At 45.6% G+C, this 21,135-nt stretch overlaps 1 protein-coding gene across 1 annotated transcript in view; it reads right to left on the bottom strand.

The window, feature by feature from the left end:
• The window catches only part of FARP2 (FERM, ARH/RhoGEF and pleckstrin domain protein 2), a 92,971-nt gene extending 90,974 nt beyond the window's left edge, over positions 1–1,997 (bottom strand). The window contains exon 1 of the mRNA XM_056849619.1: positions 1,976–1,997. The gene's annotated coding sequence lies outside the window, so the exon portion shown is untranslated. The remainder of the gene's footprint in view (positions 1–1,975) is intronic.
• Between the last annotated feature and the right edge of the window lie 19,138 nt (positions 1,998–21,135).

The following is a 21,135-nucleotide window of genomic DNA, read 5'->3' as shown; positions in this document are numbered from 1 at the left end:
AACCCCCACATGCCAATGCATCTAGCCTTTGAGAGGGGTGAATAAAAGTGAACTCCTGTGCTTCAAAATACTGTCATTGGTAGATCAGGAGTAGGGTCTTTTCAGCAATCACTCTAACACTTGTAACTACCTTCCCCTAGAAGCCCATTTGGTCATGCTGGTTGGCTCATTTCAGAATCTATGGAAAGCATTTTCCTTTGAGTATGAGCACATGCTGACTGAAATTCTTTTATTCTGCTACTGACACCTTCTGTCTCTCACATTTCTATTACACTCTTCTTCCAATGAAGTCAGGGCAGAATACATGGTTCTGCCCACCTCCATTTTATCCTCACAACAACCCTGTGAGGTAGGTTAGGCTGAGAGAATGACTAGCCAAAGGTCATTCAATGAGCTTCATGGACAAGTGAAGTTTTAAATCTGGGAGTCCTCAGCGCTTGCCTGACAACCAGTACATCATAGTGACCCTTTCCTTGTTAAGCCAATGCATTAGTTCTCAATAGATTGTGGCATGCATGGATTTTATTTTGTTAATAACTTCGTAAACTTAAAAAGCTGGACAACAATGACTGAAAAAATGGCACTTCCATATGATACATGGCATTTATTTTTTGCAACACCTTTCCCCACTGTTAGGGTTACCAACCTGCAGGTGGTGGCTGGAGGTTTCCAGCTATTACAACTGATCTCCAGGCCACTGAGATCAGTTCACCTGGAGAAAACAGCCGTTTTGAAAGGTGGACTGTATGGCATCACATCCCATTGCAGTCCCTCCCCTCCCCAAACCCCACCCTCCTCAAGCTCCATCCCCAAAATGTTCAGATATTTCCTAACCCAGAACTGGCAACCCTACCCACTGTAGCGTTTACCTCTACAGCATGATATCAGCTATGGGAGAAGATTCCATCAGGATAATCTTTTTGTGATGTTTCACACATTTCCTATATAGAAGTAATTCCTCTACAGCAAAGAGAGCAAAATCCGTGTGTACGTTCATCACACACAACTATAAGCACGTGTACCCTTCTGTCGGTATGCCCTGGTAGGCACAACACATGAGGCTGCACCTACTATCATGTCTATTTTCTTAGGTGGTCACAAGTTTCATATTGCAACTCTGAACCCTTTGGGCTATAATTGAGCATATAAGAACTCCAAAAAGATCAATCAAGTAGAGCATTGTTTAGCTCTCAGTACAACCAAATGTCATAAAAAGACTTTTAAAAAACTAGTTAGATGGATTAAGTCACCAGAAACAATGGTCTGTGTACACAGTGGTCTAGTTCTGACGACCCGTAAAGTACGGTTTTTAAAGTCTCTGGAAGCCTTGCGGAAGAAAACTGAAGTATACCCTTTAAAATCAACTTCTTGGAGAAACTGACGTCTTTGCATCAAATCAACCAAGCTTGTTAAAAACCGCAATCGAGAACAAGCAACACTTTTTAAGACTTTAATTTCAACCGTTTCAATAAGGTCATGAAAGGCTCCGACCCAGCAGTTCAATAAAGGACACAAATATCCCTAATATACAGCTACAAACCTTTACGCCACGCAACCAACTCTTGACGATAAGAGACAATTGCAAGGTTTCTGCAGCCGAGACTCTCGGTCAAGATCCGCCCCCAAACCCCTCCAGCGCCTCGAAGACACAGGAGGGAATGCGGCGGCGCTCGCGCGGCCCGGCCGTGCCCCAAGGGAAGGGCTGCGATTGAAGGAAACGGCCACGTTACCGTCCCGGGCAAAGGGTCGTTTTCGCAGCTTCACAGCCCGCACCCGGCCGCGCCCACGGATCTGGGTTGGGCCCCCGGCCCGACGAAGCCACCGAGCGGGTGGCGGCTGCCCTCAGCAGGACCCGAAGGGGCTGCGCTTGTAGGCCCCCAGCTCAGAGGGAAAAGGAGCGGCAGTCTCGACTTGCACGGCTCCCGGGCGCGGAGCCGCCGCCACCACCACCCTCCCTCCTCAGTCACGCTGTTACCTCAGACAGGCACGTTCAACGACGGTTGAACGACGGTTGCCGCTGCGAGGCACTGCGCGGGCCAACTCAGCCGCGCGCCCACTCCCTCGCCCGAGCACTCTCGGCTTTTCCCCCCTGCCCGCCTCGGGAGGCCACCGCCATCACGCGCCCTCCGGCTACACACGCGGCTCTCATTGGGCGCCGCCGACTTCTCGGGGCGGAGCTTCAGCCGCGGTCTTCCACGAGCCCCGAGTCAGCAGGTGGGCGGGGTCTGCTCACCACAGACAGACGCGCGCGGGGCGAGGTGGCAGCCAGGCCGCGGGTGGGCTGAGAACCGTTGGGCGCGGGGTTCGGGGTTTGACTTGTGCAGCGGTACCCTCACCCCACCTTCCAGGATGCGCGCGCCTTTTCACAATCGACACTGAGGAAGAGTTTTGATCTGGCGTGGCGTGTGTCGCCAGGGGCAGACTGGGAAGTTAAAATGGCTCCGGGAGCGAGCTGAGCCGCCCACCTGGACATCTTTTTGTACTAATGCAGGATTGAGAGACAGGACCGCCCACAAAAGCCCTCTTCAGATTTTCCAGAAGGCCACAGGTGCAATCTGGGGCCAGCCCCACCCGGTGCTAACCACACCCAGCATCACTATTCAAATGTACCTGGCATTCTGTTCAGGATGCAGGTACGCCCAGCTGCAAAAAAAATCCCAGCTTCATGTGGCACAAAAATTGGCTTCCTACCTGGACTCAGCTGGCCTAGTCACATTGATCCATGACACAGTAACCTTAGATCCTTAAGGACAATTCAGAAGCTTCAGTTGTGTACTGTCAGGCAGATAGGGTTGCCAACCTCCAGGCACAAGTTGGAGATTGCTATTGCGACTTATCTCCAGCCAATAGAGATCAGTTCACCTGGAGAAAATGGCCGCTTTGGGAATTGGACTCTATGGCATTGAAGTCGCTCCCCAAACCCCGCCTTCCTCATGCTCTGCCCCAAAAACCTCCCACCAGTGGCGAAGAGGGACCTGGCAACCCTAGAGCCAAAACATGACAATAATTTTACACCTGTGTTGGTTAGCGGTTACCATCGAAGTTCCAGTCAAGCGTATTATCAATGAAGTTATTCAAGGTCTGGGACCCGTATACCCACAGAACTGCCTCTACTGAGATGTGCCTGCATCATCTTTTCTCAGCTGAACAAGGCTTACTTGTTATTCCATCTTGCAGGCAAGTTGGATTGTTGCTTGCCTGCTTTCCACTCCAGCCATTTCACTGATGACTCACACTTGCTGGAATGGCTTCTTAGACAATGTCAGAAAAGCCCCTTCATTGCTGCTTTTTGAAGACTATGGCAGAATTATTTAGGCAGGCATTCCTTTGGAAATTGTTCCTGCAGATGTTTCAGAGTTAATGTTGTGTTTTTATTGGTTTTTTTAAATTTTAAAATTATTATTGTAAACGGAGCATTGTTTGCTCACCGTGAATGCTCCTTCTCTCCTGAGGCGAAGGCGTCTTGATTTGTGGGTTATTTCCTTCCATCATCGGGTAGGCAGGACCAATTCTTTTAACTTCCTGTCTCCCCCTGGTGGGAAATAGCCTGCAAAACCTCAGTTACAGTCTTGCCTAGCTATCAACAGGAATGAAGCTCCTTGATAAAAAACATGTAAACATAATTGACGACAACAACCACAGTAATAAGACCAAGGAGGACTGAACTGGTTGAAAACGGTCATCTCAGGAACCTAACTCGAAAATTTTTCCAGAACCTTGACCTAAACGTTTCCGCCTTAACTAAGAATTCTAACCTGTGCCGGGTGGGCAAGACGCCTTCGCCTCAGGAGAGAAGGAGCATTCACGGTGAGCAAACAATGCTCCGTTCTCCTACTGAGGCTCCAGCGTCTTGATTTGTGGGACCTCCAAGAGCTCCCAACTGGGTGGGTAGAGCACCCTATTCCACCACGTGCTGAAGAACTCTACGGCCAAAGGCCGCTTGAGCTGATGCCCACGTGTTAACCCTATAATGTTTAACGAAGGTAGAAATAGATGCCCTGGTAGCGGCTTTGCAAATTTCTTCAACCGGGGCCTGTCTATCGAAGGCCGCTGATGAGGCCGCGCTACGCAGGGAGTGAGCAGTTATTCCCTGTGGCGCTATAACTCCCTAGGCCTTATATGCCTGTATGATGCAGAGTCTAAGGGTATGACTAATAGATGCTGCCGACATCCTTTTGCCCTTACTGGGATTGCTGATACCAATAAACATATAATCAGTCTGACAGATGTCAGCGGTTCTGTCTATGTATATATGTAGAGCCCTACGTAAATCTAAGGTAAGCCAGGCCTGTTCCTTTGATCCTGATGGCTTAGGACAAAAGGAAGGTAGGTTGATTTCCTGCAACCTGTGAAAGGGAGAACTTATCTTTCGAGTAAAGGTAGGGTCTGGTATCAGAACCACTTTGTCCTTATAGAAGGTACATAAACCTTCACGAATGGACAGAGCTCTGATTTCGGAAACCCGTCGCGCAGACGTGATTGTAATCTGGAAAAGGACAGTCATCTGAAGGAACTTCATGTCTATGGTACATATGGGCTCGAAGGAAGCCTTTGAGAGGGCTCTAAGGACCAAATTGAGGTTCCATGAGGGAAAACGGTGTATAATCGGTGGTTGAGTCTGAGAGACACCCTTTAAAAAAGGAGATGACGTGCTGGTGCCTGGAAATAGGTACCCTATCCAGTTCTGGAATAACTGTGGCCATCGCTGCTATCTGTCTCCTTAAGGTTGAGGCTAAGAGATTAAGCTGTAGACCTTCCTGTAAAGAAAAAATCAGTACCCTCTGAATGCCCGGACGGAGTGGGTCTACCTTCTTCAATCTGGCCCATCGGACAAATGCTTTCCACGACGCATTGTATATGAGTCAAGTGGAGGGTCTGCAAGCCACTAAGATGGTGATCAATACCTCCTTTGAGTAGCCCCTAACTAGGCGAGATTGCCGTTCAAGCGCCAAGTGGTCAAGGAGAACCAGTGAGGATCTGAATGCACCAGCGGCCCTGGCGCAATGTTCCCCAATGGGTTGGAATAGCCCAAGGATTCCTGGCATGACATCTGACGAAGAGCCGCGAACCAAGGCCAGTGTGGCCAGCAGGGGGCCACCAAGATGACTTTGGCCCAGTCTTCCTTAGAACCTTGGGAAGAATGGACAGCGGGGGGGAAAGCGTACAGAAGTCCCCGGGGCCAAGGACTCAGAAGGGCGTCTATGCCCTCTGCTGCCGGGTGGTAAAACCCTTCGAGAAAACCCTTTCTACTCTGCAATTTTCTGCGGAGGCGAACAAGTCTACTAAGGGAGCTCCGAAGACGGTTGTAATCTGAGAGAAGGCCGCATGGTCTAAGTACCATTCTCCTTCATCTGCCGACTGGCGGCTTAGATGGTCCGCCTGCACATTCAGAGCTCCCTTGATATGTTCTGGCCGAATCAACTGAAGGTTTGACTGGGCCCAGGTAAAAATCTGCACCACTTCCCGATGCAGAGCAGAGGATCGGGACCCCCCCCCCCTTTATGTAAGCCTTGGTTACTATATTGTCCGTTCTTATCAGGACATGCAACCCCCTGAGGAGTGGGGCGAAGGCTCGGAGGGCAAGCCGTACCGGCCTCAGTTCCAGGACATTGATATGTAACGATGTCTCCTCTGTGGACCATCGTCCCTGGGTAGAGTTGGTGGCCAAGGTGGCTCCCCAACCCTCCAGACTGGTGTCTGTGATCACTTGTGTGGGCTCCCCATGTATATAGAAGGTGTGCCTGACCAGGTTCCTTCGATCAGTCCATCATCGAAGACTCCTCCGAGTCTCTGAGGATAGGGAAATGGATCTGTTCCTCTTCTTTGCGTTGTCCCTCTGGTACGGTCAAATCAGCCACTGCAGAGGCCTGGAGTGGAATCTGGCCCAGGGAACGACCGCTATACAGGCCATCATTAATCCCAGCAACTTCGCTAGGGACATGACCCCGGCTTTCCTTGTTCTGGCTAAGGATGAAAAGACATTGATTAGTTTCTGAACGCGTTCCTGGGGCAGTGATAGGGCATTGAGAGAGGAATCTATTCTGACCCCCAGGTGTAACATTGACTGAGAGAGTATGAGAGAGCTCTTTTGAAAATTGAATAAGAATCCATGTTCCTGAAGAACGTGAACCACCCTTGCTGTGTGATGTATGGACTGGTGTTCTGATTGAACACAGATCAGGATATCGCCCAAGTACGGGTGTACCTGGACGCCCTCCTGTCTGAGAGTGGCAATGATTGTCACTAGGGTTTTGGATGTCAACCCAAAGGGGAGGGCCCGAAATTGAAAATGGTCTTGTCCATAGGTGAACCTGAGGAAGCGTCTGTGGGAAGGGTGTATAGGTATGTGTAGGTACGCCTCTGTCAGGTCCACTGCCATCATAAAGGTGTCTGGGAGCAGTGAATCCACTACTGACTTCACCGTTTCCATACAAAGTGCCTTCGAGCCATCCGCCTGATTAAATATTGTAAGTTAAGGATGGCTCGCCAGTTCCCGTTCTTTTTGGGGACTGTAAAAAATATGGAGGCCCCTTTCGAGGGCAGGGACCTGTTCTATGGCCCTAATAGACAATAGATGTTGAATGGCCTTTAATGTTCTGGAATGTTTCTCTGCCCTGTGTGGCATGGGAGATCTTAAGAAGTGATCCCTTTTTAGAGATGTGAATTCCAGGAGGTAACCCCTGAATATGATCTGAGAGACCCAGTGGTCTGGTTGTGAGGTGGTCCACCTGGCACTGAAGAAAAGAAAATCTGCCCCCACTGGAGACAGATGGGAGTCACTGGGGATTATTCTTTGGGAATTTGTCACCTCTGTCCGACCGGGGCGGTTGGTTCTGAGGTCTGGTGAACTTCCCCCCCTACGGAAGGGTCGTGAAGCGTTCCACAATCCCCTTCTGAAGTCAGAACGATACCTGTTTGTTGCTCGTGGGGCACGAAAGGATTGGAAACCAGGGACTCGTGGTTCCTTTTTAAATTGTTTTGGCAAGGCCTGCTTTTTATCCTTCGTCTCCACTAATATTTTATCTAATTTCTCTCTAAACAGGCGCCCTTCCTGAATGGGGTAGGCCATTAAGTTTGTTTTTGCCTTAAATTCCGCTGGCCAGGCTCTGAGCTACAGTGCCCTTCTTATGGAGGTTACCGATGCCATGGATCGTGCTGTAAAGGACATGGAGTCCAGAGAGGCATCAGCTATTAAGGTGATGGCGTCCTGGACCCTTTCTAATCCTCCCACTATTCTATGATGTTCTGAAGGAATCAACTGGATGAGCTTCTTTACCCAAAGGAAGGAGGCTCTTGCAAATATTGATGTAGTAGCATTGGCCTGTATAGCTAATGCTGCATTCTCGTGGGCCCTTCTGCTTAAAGACTCAGCCTTTCGATCCAATTGATCCCTCAGGGATCCCATGCCGTCCTCAGGCGCAAGGCCAGGGGACTGCAAATCCACCACTGGTGCATCCACAAGAGGTACTTTCAAAAGGAGCGAGGGTGTATAGTGTTTTGATGGACTGAGGCGTCTGCTTATTGGACGCAGGACTGGTCCACTCCTCTTGAATGGCTCTGAGAAAAAACTCTGGGAATGGTACTGAATTATGACACGGCTGCTTTCTAGGAAAGCATTCAGGCACTTCCTGTTTCAGTTTAGAATTAGAGTCCTCTGTAGAGGAGGCCTCTTCATTCAGGTCCAAAGCTAATATAGCCTTTGTCAGGAGGGCCTGATAATCCTCCCCACTGAATAGGCGGCTCTGTGACTCCTCCACAGGGGCTGACTCGTCCACGGAGTCAAACTCATCAGTATTGAGGGAGGAAGTGTGGGAGCTAGTGCCAGCAATATTAAGATCAGTAGATTGTTTTAGTGCTGCCTTGGTAGGCCATTGTGAACTGGTAGAAGGACCTCCCCCAGGGCCTGTAACCTGCCCACTCTCAACGGAATGGGATCTGGTAGACGAGGAAGTTGCTGACTCAACCGGTCCCTGAGGGGGAATTCCATTAAGTGTGCATGAAAAGCCTGCCACTGTCTTTGCAAGGCTATATTAATCCACTCATCTGCCTCCTCCCTGGTAAGCACTGGGGCAGCAGCCCTAGGAGCAGAGGGAGAGAATTGCCCCCCCGTCATTGAAGGAAATGGTGGGGGTTGTGCTGGCACTGGCAAATAAAAGGCGGGAAAATGGGCGCCCCCCTTTGGAAAGGCAGTAGAAGCCTGTACTCCTGTCATCAGGAAGGAGGAGGGAAAATGGCCGCCCGCCGGGAAGGAGGAGGGAAAATGGCCACCTGCCCCCGGGACCAGTGGCTGAACATTACCGATTCCAGATGGAAGTCCAGAGTCGCCGTCAGGAAAACCGTGGGGGTTGCGCCTTCTGTGCCGTCGGCATGCAGCGAGTAGGCGGGATCCTTTTTCCCGGCTCTCGACATGCCCCCCGCTCTGTGACAGCGCTTTCTCTTTTTTACGCCATGTAAGCTCGTTGCGACTTTTTAAGAGCCGCCGCGGCTTTTCGCGCCCTTTTTTTTTTTTAGGCGCATCATCCGCACTCTGCGCTGAGCCTTCCAAATCCCTACCCCCTAAGGCACCAACATTGTGGGCATTGGGAGTGGGCGTCTCAGACTTCTTCGGAGTAGGCTGGACCAGCTGGTAGTCCGAGACTGAAAGGAGGCCATCCTCCCTCTCCTCTGAGGCGTTTGCCATAGGAATCTCCGGGATTAACACCGGGGCTCCTGTTCACTCAATCTCACAAGGGAAACGAGGAACGGCAATGAGGGAGGGAGGGAACACCCAAACAGTAGGATATTACAAACAGACAAAAAACACAAATGGATAAGGAGCTACAGTAGAAAACCTGAAAGGCTAACTTAAGCTGAGCAAGCACAGAGCTGTGCTTACGACCTGCGTACCCTTCTGAGGCAGGACGGAACTGAGGTTTTGCAGGCTATTTCCCACCAGGGGGAGACAGGAAGTTAAAAGAATTGGTCCTGCCTACCCGATGATGGAAGGAAATAACCCACAAATCAAGACGCTGGAGCCTCAGTAGGAGAACTTTCCAGCCTGTTGTAGTAGAATTTATGCCAATATATTAATATGCAGACCAGAAGCTTTACGATCAGAGCCTGAAAGATCATCCCCACCCCCAAATACCTTTATTTATTTTGTTGTCAACCTGATGAAGAGGTCCTAAGAGCTCAAAAGCTAGCACAGTGTTTTGTGTCATTTTGGTTGGTCTTAACAAAAAGTATTACAGGGGTTTTGTTTTGGATTTTTCTTAAGGGGGCTATAACTTCCACCAATTGCCCCTACTGCTGAAGACCAGTGAACAACATTTTATTCCTGGGGGTCAGCAGATTCTCAGGAACAGGATTATAGGGGTCTGCACTGAGAGAGGGGGAAATTGCAGAAATGCCAGAAAGAAAGAAAAAATGCCATGAATTTTTTAGAATACAGTTGGGTACAGGCCAGTGCTTTTGTTCTGAAACTATTGTTTTCTCACCACTCAACTGCACCATCTTTTTGTACCTGGGAAATGCAGAACGACTTTCCCGACAAACCATTCATTGCTATTGCAATTATTATGTGGAATGCAGTCGTGTGAGTTTGATGAATACATATGTAATATACAGTGTCATCCTAAACAAAATTACACGTGTGAGAGTCCATTTAAGTCAATGGGGTTTGGAAGGGTGTAACTCTGTCTAGGATTGCACTGTAAGTTTCTGATGTAACTAGCAACAACTCCTCTCCCATTCAATTACATTAACTTAGGGCCTTTGCACACAGCCACTGGAAACATGCTACAAGTGCACTTAGCAGCTATGCGCAATGGTCCCATCAGTGACTTTTCAGTAACAATAATCTGTCCACAAACAACAGGTAACAATACAGCCTTCCAACTGTCCATCCCACATGTGCACCTTTCTCTTTAAGCTTGGTGTGCTCTCCATCATAGGGACTACAGAGTTGTAGAGTGCACAGCTTCCAAATATTTTTTTTAATTAATTGTTAAAACCTAAATGAAAAGTTGGGGGTATGGAATGGTAAAATATAGCCTGATTTCACCAGATCTCAGATGCTAAGCAGGGTCAGTACTTGGATAGGAGACCACCAAGCAAGACTTTGCCGAGGAAGGCAATGGCAAACCACCTCTGCTTCTCACTTGTCTTAAAAACCCTTTATACAAAAACCCTTCATACAAACACAAATGAAAAGTTGCTCATCACAAACAATATCCAGTAGATGCCAGTGGCAAACATGCAACCCACTTAGATTATAACTCTATTGAAAAATTGGCTGAGAAGGGTATAACTTTGCTTAGAATTGCACTGATACCCACCTGCTCATGTCCCTTGATGGTGGTGCTGTGGCAGAGGGTGCATTTTTTGCAGCCCTATCCGGAAGCAGCCTGTTTCGATTAACATTTAATACTATCAGTGTGGTGTAGTGGTTAAGGTGTCAGACTAGGACCTGGGAAAGCTAGGTTCAAATCCCCAGTGACGCCAGGGAAGCTTGCTGGGTGACCTTGGGCCACTCATACACTCTCAGCCCTGGCTAATATTTAGATGGGAGACCTCCAAGGAATACCAGGGTTGTGATGTGGAGATGAGCAATGGCAAACCACCTCCGAAATTCTCTTGCTTTGAAAACCCTACAGGGTCACCGTAAGTCAACTGTGACTTGATGGCAAAACACACACACAAAAGCAACAATAAAAATATAACACTTAAATGATCATAAACAACATAATATGAACTTATCACTAACATACTTTCTGTTTGGTGCTAAACTAAAACTCACCCTGCCTGTTACTTAAGGAAGAAGAATTGTTAAAAACACAATTTACAGAAGCCAATAAAGAGAAATATTTCTGACATGCTACGAGAAAACTGTTCATTTACCCCAGCATTCTCTCAAAATGGCATAGATTTTAAAAAGTTCTGGAGAAGGAAAAAAATTGTTAGAATTAAGTCACCCTTTGTGAAAAGTAGATGATGTTTTACAGAGCCACAGAAGCAGAAACACAGATCCGTTGCTTACAATCTACCTGTTGACAGAAGGGAGACGGGGGGAGGGGAGAGGCAAAGTGAGCAAGTATTTTTCCATATATGTAGGTCTGATTTGACATGGGGATGAGGATTCAGAATTACAGTTTCTTGGTGAAAGTGGCTTGGAGGAAATTAACTTCTGGTGCTTTGATTGTAGGTTACACACGTCATTTATGCATGGGAGTTTTACCTGGGGTTCAAAGCTCGCTCAACCCACACTTTTATGTTGCAAATCCAAAAATTGTTATGCACCAGCAGTTAAGAGGCGGAGGTTAAATGATGTTTAGAGGGTTGGTTTTATTTGATTGACTGCTTGATGGTATGCCAATAAAGGTATTGAAATTGTTATGCACCAGCAAAGTCACCACGCTCAAATCAGGAAGCATTTGATTCCCCGCCCCTTGAAACACCACTTTGTAATTGGCAGTAGTGCTTACTTTGAGAAAAACATCAAGTTCCCCTCTTCCCTGGCTGAAACCCAAGTGCTGTTTTAAAAACCAACAGAGCTCTTTAAAAGGAAAGTGGGGGGGGGAGAGAAACCCAAGCATCATTTTAAAACCTATTTTTATGTGACAGTCTGCTCAGAAAATAGAACTCCAAGTGGGAGAGAAAAAGCAGAAAGCATTTGAGTCCCTGCCCCTTGAAACACTGCTTTGTAATTGGCTGTAGTGCTTACTGAGAGAAAAACATCACACACACCCAGCTCCCCTGTCCCACTCTTTGGCTTATGCATGGTGATTTCACCTAGGCTGATCTCAGGGGAGATCGAAGAATTGGGTTATAACAGGAATGCAAAGACCCGGGATTTGCAGGGGCTGGGCGTGAGGTCATCTCTAATGGATGGAAAACTCATGCATAACTCCAAGGAACAACCGAGACAGTCCAGGGGCGAATGTGAGTGAAAGTACCCATGCATAACAGACCACTGATTCATTTGGCTGATAAAGGGCAAAAATTGCTTATAATGAGAATGTATGGAATATTCATCCTGTTGCAAATGACTAGCTATTTTTCATGGGAGGGTCAAAAATTGTGAACCAAATAAAGTAAGCATGTGGACAGTCCAAACAGGGCTGCCAGTCTTGTCTGGAAAGACATGCTTTCATTCATGAGCACATTATTCACATGGTTGATATACAGAAATGGAGGAAGACATGTGTACATCAAAAAAAATTAAATTCAAACGGAAACCAATCAGACACCAATTAGACATCTCAAAGATGCTGTCAGACTAATTTTGCTTTAGCTGTACTGTCCAACACAAAATGAATTTATTATTCAAATTAATTGAGTTCATACAGTGTCCTTTTCATTTTCATTGTTGGTCAAGCCAGCAAGCACTGAAAAGCTAAAGCATGCCAATGCATAATCTTAGGAGTGTACTGCTCTAGTTCCCTTATGAATGTGCGAAGCTGTACAAAAATAAAGGGGGGGGGTAGACAGTTAACAAAGTTATAGAAGAACATCACTTTGTTTGGAATCCTGTTTCTGCTTCAGTTGTGGAGTTTGTGCACAGCTGAAGTTTGAGGGCTGGCAGGGATAGGATATTTCCTTCTATGCTAATATAGTTTTCAAGTTAAAAGAACAAACAGAACAAACAAAATCCAGACCTTTTACTTATAAATGAAAATATGTGGGCTGTATTCTACCCAACTGCTAAGAAGTAAAGCCTGCTCCTGGTTTTCAATATCATGGTCAATTAATGCAATAGCGATGGGATGATTAACAAGTACTTGGGCACTCCCAGCAGTTATTTTTAACTGCTCTCCATATTTTTCTATGTCCAGATAGAAATTCTAGTGCCAACCAAGCGTTTCCTTAAACCTCACTCTCCCTTAGATAATTGGTACCTAGAATCTCCTGGCCGGGTTTGGAGGTGGGTTTTAGTTTTTTTTTTGCTTTGTGCTTTTGGGATGATAACAGCAAGAAGTGTAATAACAGCCTTCTCAATTGCTGAGGCCACTAATACAGGCTGCCCTGCGTAACTTATACCTCACCAAGCCATGGGTTGCCAGCTCCTGGCTGGGAAATTCCTGGAGAATATGGGGGCGGGGTGGAACCTGGGAAGGGCTGGCTTTGGGGAGGAGAGGAGCCTCAGTAGGGTATAATGCCCTAGAGTCTACCCTCCAAAGCAACCCTTTACTCCAGGAACTGACCTCGGTAGTCTGGAGATCAGCTGTAATTCTGGGAGATCAGCAGGGCCCACTTGGAGGTTGGAAACCCTTTCCCCCATTAGGCAGCCAAAAAATGTGCAGCCACACTACATAGCAAATGGACTGCTTTTGGTTTAGTGGAGCAGAAGTTGCCTGAACCCAGGCTAAACCTTTTACAAAGGGCAGTGACAAACCAGTCTGACCTAACTCATGAAAAAAAAAAATCCTTTCCAAAGCTTTATTTTCAGACGTGGTTTGCCTTGGTGGGAAAAGGACCCACAACCACTCTTAAAGATAGGTAGAATTGCCAGGTCCCTCTTTGCCACTGGAGGGAGGTTTTTGGGGCAGAGCCAGAGGAGGGTGGGGTTTGGGGAGGGGCTTTAATGCCATAGAGTCCAGTTGCCAAAGTGGCCATTTTCTCCAGGTGATCTCTGTTCCTAATCCGAAGTTGGCAACCCTACTTACAGAGAAGAGATGACCACCAGCATTAGAGAAAGGGAGAATTCCTGACAAGTGGTAACACCCTGTCATTTGAGCTGTTTAGAGTCTGCCCTGAGGCCTCCGGCCCACATGAACCAATGTAATTTTCCAAGCTCAAACAGTATAATCAAAATCAACTGAACTTCATGTTACTTGCAACCAAATGCCCAATTTAGCAGTTTCGAAGGTCCAAAGTGCACAGCTGCCCTATTTGTTGTGGCTGCTTCCCCTCCTCCATCATTCCAAAGCACCTCCCTGTCCTTGATGACTGGCCAGGAACAGAAACTGCACTTTTTGCACAACAGCTCAGCCTGCATGCAGGAGGTTTGCGGTGGTGCTTAAAGCTACAGCTTTTATGGCTGAGTTTTATATTTCGGCTCCTTCAGCTGTATATCCAGGGCAGGTTCTCCAAGTCGAATGTATGCTTGGAGTCAGGATTAATGGCAACATTCTCTAGCAGAATCTCTGCCCTTCGTGGCATAAAAAAATGAGATCTCTTCTGTGTCTGTGGAAATATGTCATAGGGATGCAGAGAAGAAGTAGCAGGGTTGGCGCCTGCAGGAGCTCTCCTTTGATTGCAGGATCCACGGTGTTAAGTCCACGTGGGGAGGACACACGAGGTCGAGACGGAGTTCCAACAACAACGCGTTTATTGAAGAACAGAACTAGAGAATACAGTGAGCCGGCCCTGCTTATATGCTCCCCTTGCCGCCCGCAGCCACTTCCCCCTGATCCGTGATGGGGGGAACAACCCCGGGGTCGCCAATGGTGCGTGCTGGCTTAGGGCCAATGGCGCGTGCAGGTTTAGGAGCCTTCGTCGGGGACTCAAGCTCCTAGGTTTTCCCCTGCTTACCGGCCTAATATCTACATACATAACACCCCTCCCCCCTAAGTCCGAACAACGCATGAACACACAAAGTCCTTGAGGTGACTTGGCCGCGATCGTGTGCGCTGGGAACGGCGTTGCGCTGGAACCACGGTTGCCGCTCGATCAGCGGGTGCTGGGCCGTCATTGCTCGCGGTGGCAGGGTCTTCCTCCATTCCGTCTCTGGGCAGGGCGGTCTCGCTGGCCAGCGGCGGATTCGCGGGTTGCGCGGGCTCCGTAGTCTTGGCTAGCGCTTGTTCTGAGGCTCTGGGGATCTGAAGAGGCTCTGGAGTGGCGATGTGGTCAGGCAAGTCTGCTGGGCGGTGGCGCAGTTGATCGATGTGCCGCCGCAAGTCTCGCCCGTCCGGAGTGGCAACCCTGTAGGAGACTGGGCCTGTTGCTTCCTGGACCGTGGCTGGGATCCAGGCTGGGCCCGCGCCATAGTTCTGGGGGTAGACCAGGTCTTCCTGTTCTACAGCTCTCAGGGCAGTGGTGCAGAGCTTGCAGGGCTTCTCCGGCGCAAGGTCAGGGTGCAGGTGGTCGAGCAGAGTTTTTGGCCGGCGACCCATTAAGAATTCTGTGGGGCTTCTGCCCGTTGCGGAATGGGGGGTGATGTGCTGCGTCAGCAGTCCCCATGGACGATACGCTGCAACGCGTCTTTGGTCGTTTGGACCATTCGCTCTGCTTGGCTGTTGGTGGAGGGGTGAAAAGGCGCCGAGGTCACATGGCGGATCAAGTTTTTTGCCATGAAGTCCTGGAACTCAGAAGACGTAAACTGGGCCCCATTGTCAGAGACCACTGTGTCCGGCAAGCCGTGGGTTGCGAAGAGCCAGCGCAGCTCCCGGATGACGACACGTGAAGTCATGGATGCCACGGCAACGACTTCTAGCCATTTGGAGTAGGAGTCCACAATGACTAAGAACGGCTGGCAACGGCTCACCCACTCTTCCACTGCGGCGTCGATGCCTGGCCACCAGACGTAGCTTCGTGCTAGTGCCTTCATTCGGATGATGCCCGGGTGACTGGCATGCAGCGCCTCCTGGACCCTCGTGTGAAGTTTGGGTGGGACGACAATGCAGCTTCTCCAGAGCAGGCACCCCTTGTGTATCGACAGCTTGTGGCATGTCCCCCCCCAACATCCTTGGGTGTGGGGGCATAATCCTTTCACAGTCTCCAGGTATGCATTTTGAAGGGGATAGTTTACTACTTAAACATATGCATTTCCTTTGTGATATGCATGTATTTCTATTTAAGAACCTGTTTCCAAGTACTGAATGAATCCTATGATGGAGCCATTAAAACACACTAGTCATTTAAAACCACCCTAGAATTAACCCTCTTTACAATTTAAAAATATTAGGGAGCATTATTGCTGTTTTATTTTTGATCAAATTAGTATGCAAATACTATTTGTTTTAATCATAAATCTTGAGTGGTTATACACAAGTCTGCAATTTAAACTTGTTCTTTCAGTAAAAAGATCAGTGTTCAGTTACACTGTATTGAACATATTTTGGTAACATGCTCACACACATACTTGCTCTACCACTTTTCTTTCTCGTTTTATCAGTCTGCTTGTATAGACAAGTTGTTATTGTCTAAAGAACTAGCTTTCAGCAAATGAAACTAAGAAAACAATGTTAAAAAAAACCCAACAACCCCAAACAACCCACTTGGAGGGCCCAGTCCAAAAACAGCTGTTAATGCCTGTAGCTCTGATTATATTGAAGCCCATCCAATAACAGGAAAGCAAGTTTTCTGTAAAAGGACACGTTGCAAACCAAATCTAAAGAAATGTGATATGCTGCCCTCTAGTGGAAATGACCCCCAATTGCATGGTATCACATTAAGTTTAATTCCAGCATCCATTTCACTTGAGTATCACCCATGGGTGTCAATTTCTGCACCACCACCCACCTTCTTCACATATGATGAGTTGTAAGCCAGCTTGATTCTGCCTTAAGTGGTAGAGAAAGTCAGCATATCAAAACCAACTCTTCTTTCTTGGAGGAATAAACCCAAGTCAAGAAATTCTCCTTTTAAACCTGACTGACACATTCTATTTGTATATTGCTGATGCCCCAACCCCAAGGCAGAAGCAAGATCTTTGGAAAGTCATCAATTTTATCATTGGCACCTGAAAAATTGGTCTCCCTCTTCAACTGCCTAACAGAGTTGAAATGGTTGGGTGCAGTTTCCCCAGCAAGTGATGTATGTCAGCACTTTATGTGCTGGACCAAATGCAATCTCACCAGCCCTGATAAATACACCAGCATTTTAGAGAATAGGGCTGTTTGTCTAGAGACGGTGGGCTAATATAAATGTTGTAAGTGTCACGCAGGAGTTGTTATAACCCCCATTGTCAAGAGGATAGTTGCAGAAGCCATCTTCAAAGCAGACTCACAAAGCAGATTCACAATTTAAAATATCTTTCCTACTGGCACCTGTGAATAGTTAATTTACACAAAAGACCAAGCAAACAAACATTACATTATTTTTATTAATAGTCTTGGCTAATGTCAGAGTACAGAAAACCAAAGATGTGTTAATATTTATACAAAAATTAGCCCTTTGAGTATTGAAATATTAAAAAATACAAGTGTTAACATACTAATAAAATTATAACTGGTATTTCTATTAAAAGAAAAGTGTCCTGAAAAAGCTTTGTAGATGCATGACAATCCTAAAAAAAGGTCAGATAACTTTTTGATGCCAATTTATCTGTTTCTCAAAACAGGCGCGGATGCTCTAGAAAGAATGATTTCTGTATGCTCTTTCAAAGCTAAATATTAGAAAGAGATACAGACAGGTCAAAGAACGATGCTAGGCACAGAGTTGGTAAGTCTCATGGAACGTATGTTACACCTGGTTGAAGAATGTTCAAAATTAATCATTGGGAAAAATCCTAAAAATGTAATTTGTAACAGTTTAGCAACTAATTAAAAGTAACAGTTTTGATAGTTCTGTGCTATCAAAACATGCCAAGACACTTCAAAGTACAATTCCACAGGTAGACCAGATGTAATACAGTTCTAGTCACAGCAACCAAAACACACATGCAGGCAACAGAATTAATTCCAAGCGCTTCACAGACGTAGCAGTTTCCATGATGGTTACAAGAAAACAAGATATATTGTGTACAGGGTTGTACCAGTTATTTGGCACACATTAAATGTTCACATTTTTATAATACTGGTAAAATATTATTTCAGTGCTGTATTGTTTATTATAGCAACCACCTTATAGATAAACCCAGAAAGGACTGGATCCAAGCCTTCTGCAAATTAGCTCTGTTCACTATGAATGGAGCAAGTTTGTACAAAAGCTCTTTGCCTCTTTTTTTCTCTTTGCAGTTTGGCCTCTGCATCCCCCAAAAGCCACTCCTGAGGGTCAGAGGAGTACCAGGAGATGTGGCTATGTGTGTGTGTGTGGGGGGGGGATGTTGCTTCCACAAGAGGAAATCAGCAGTAATCTCCTCTCACTTGAGCTTTCCCTTTGGGCATGTAAGGGGTATTCGGGAGGGGGAGGATTTCTGCCAACTCCCTCTCTTCCTGCAGGAATTAACTCTAAGATTGCTTCAGCAACCGATGCTGTATGATCATCCCACAAAGAAAAGATTTCAGTTTTTACTTTTGTGGAGGGAAGAAGGCTGAAGAAAAGATACTAAAACTTTCTGACTTATTTATGCGAGCAAATTTCTTTGCTGAAAGATTTAAACACAACCAAGTTTTAGTGTTTCTACTAAAAAATTGCAAAAAAACCCCACTCCACCCCATACTTTGCATATCTTCTTCATGAATTTTATGTATTTTGAATTTTTCTTTTAAAATAAGGCTATTAAGACATTTTGTTTCCTTTTTTGCTAATCACGGTCAGTTACAGCAGTTCTAGATCCAGGAACAGCAATGATTTAGAGACTAAGATAAAAGTTATAGGACTACATGCAAGATTAGGCTATATTTAAAAAGAATACATGTAGTGAGAGAAGTTGGTGTCAGGATTAGATTAACATCAGTTTTCAGCCTTTTGGCACATATGCATCCGTTGTTTTAGCAGTAACAAATTCTGCAGTAGCAGTGGTTGAACTGACAGTTTGTCAAGTAACAGGGCAATAAAAAAGGTGAAGATTCAGAAAAGGAAGACACAGTAGGCAATTTTCCTCCCTTGCAGCTCTATTGCATACCACAAGTTTTAAATTTAATGCAACAGCAATTAAACAAAACTCAGCCCCAAACTGTTGTTTCAACTACAGAAAGCCAAGAAAACTGAGTCCGGCTTAAAGGGCAAGCAATTATTGTAATCTTGAGGTGTTTATCTTTCTCTTAAAATAGAGGGAAATGGATTAAAAGTTTTTCACAGCATATAATATAGACATATACAATTATATATATGTACAGTTTTCAAAGGAAGCAAAAAACTTCAAACAGAAACTTTCTCTGCTGTCCCTCAAGAATGGAAATTACTGCTGCTTGCTGAAACTGATGAGCCTTTAGTTTACTCTGTATGAATATTAATTTAATTTGTTGATATCAGTAGAGCCACAGAGTTGATTTTTCTTTTTTCCAGAACCATCTTTTTTGGTCCAAATACAGTATAAGGACACAAAACATATCAGATCAGCTGAAACAATAAATATACAGCACTGACCAAGAGAACTTATGCAAAACATACATCCTAGAGATTTTCAAAGTGTTATTCACGTTTCTTAAGTCAGAAGACTTGCGTATGTTGCAGTTCAAGCTGCCTTTGCAAAATAATTTCACAGAAAAGTTCAGTGCAACTGCTCACATATGGACAATTTGGGGCTGAGTGGTAAGGAGAGCAACTTAGATCAGGATCCATTTTCCTGATTACAGGAATATTTGGCCTCCACATACCTGAAAGAAGTTTTGGTTCCACTTGTATGTTTTTTAAAGCAATTGTTTGAAGACTACAGAAAATATGTCTCTGAAGATGCGATAGAATGCTTTTAATACTTAATACTGATTTTTCTTTATTAACCCTACAAAAGGACATGCTTGGTAGTTACTTGATGAAATAAAAGCCTTAGAAAGGCAGAGCAGCTCAGAGTGTTACACAGGCACACAGTGCTATATGTTACTAGATATAAGAAAAAAATGGTACTGAGCAATTACCTTTTGTTACTTGCCCTGTTTAATAGCCTATGTGCAAAAGTCTCCATCCCAAAGACCCCAAGTACATTCAGACTTCCTTCATAGTTTTCCTTAACAAAATTTCTCAGCACTGATGTCATGTGAACAAACAATAGCTTTGGCTACCTGGGAGATTGTGATTTAAAAGAGGGCTTGTTTTGACTTGTGTATTAAGCCCTGTCAAATGTCAGGAAAGGCTATGCAGGAAGTCCAAACCACACAACTATTTTGGACTTTGGGATTGTGGTCAAAGTCAGTTGATTTTTCAGTGCAAAAACAAACAAAAACCCAATCATTAATAGTGGTAATAATCCATGCCATTAGATGAATATTTGGTTGCTTTAGAAAAAATCTAAATATTGATATATATCATTGTAATAAATTCAGCTCAATAAAAGAGTAGTGATTAAAATGGTCACATTACAGTATAGAATTAAAATATTGACCAAATCTAAATTGTTTATAAAGTAGGCATTAAGAAATGACCACTATGTATTTGCACATCAAATACAAAAGGGAGCTCCTAAGTCACTGCAGAGTAACAGGCATTTCTCTCCAGAGAAAACATCATGGCATCTCAAGAGGCTCCGATTAACAAAGATATCTGCCAAAACAAACAGAATAACAATAACATTTATATTCCACCCTCCCCTAAACATGGCTTCTTCTACAAGCACCATCTTATACATAATTACCATTTGGAATCTCCCTGTACATAATACTTTGTCTTTGAAACTGCGGCATAAAAGTAAAGTAACCATATGATGCCATTTAAGAGTTTCAGTACTAGTACACAAATTCTAATCCAGGAGATTCCCCCTCCCCCATCTCTCTCACTTTATACCTGCTGGATGAATGGTTTTAACAAACAAGATCTGCTGGTGTCCAGGTTGCCTTTTATTGTATTGACAGGAAAATAAAACCAAGAAAAACACAACAAATCCAACCCCTCCCATTTTCAATTGCTTCATGAACATCTGAGCTACTTCCTAATCTTTCAAGGCAATTTTGTTTCCCAGCCAGAAGCAGAAATTTGCTTCTTCTTGATCGGCAAGATGGGCTGGTTGTGGGGTTCTGAATACCCTCTCCCTCCCCTGCAATGTGGGCAAAGTTTCCTTCAGATTACTCTTTGTGCCATTTCTCTTTCTCTCTATGCCTCACAACCAAACTTTCCTGTGTTCAGCCACAGCTCCTGCTTCAGTGATGTTTCAGTACACTGATTTAGGATGCAACTTGTTAATGCAGAACTCAGAGTTGCAATGGTTCACCTGCCCATCACCTGGCAAACCTGTGTTTTCTTTTACCTACAACCCTCCTTTTAGGGTGTCACGCACTTGTGTACTCGTGAGCATGTATACTAACAACTCAATTGATCAAGAAGTCAAAATTAGCATTAAACAAGTGCTCCTATATTTGCAGTACTGCTTAACTTGCCTAGCAATATTTTTACACATGCTAG

The sequence above is a fragment of the Euleptes europaea genome, chromosome 5 (genome assembly GCF_029931775.1).
Source record: "Euleptes europaea isolate rEulEur1 chromosome 5, rEulEur1.hap1, whole genome shotgun sequence".
Classification (NCBI taxonomy): domain Eukaryota; kingdom Metazoa; phylum Chordata; class Lepidosauria; order Squamata; family Sphaerodactylidae; genus Euleptes; species Euleptes europaea.
This window is presented reverse-complemented; position numbering and strand designations above follow the sequence as displayed.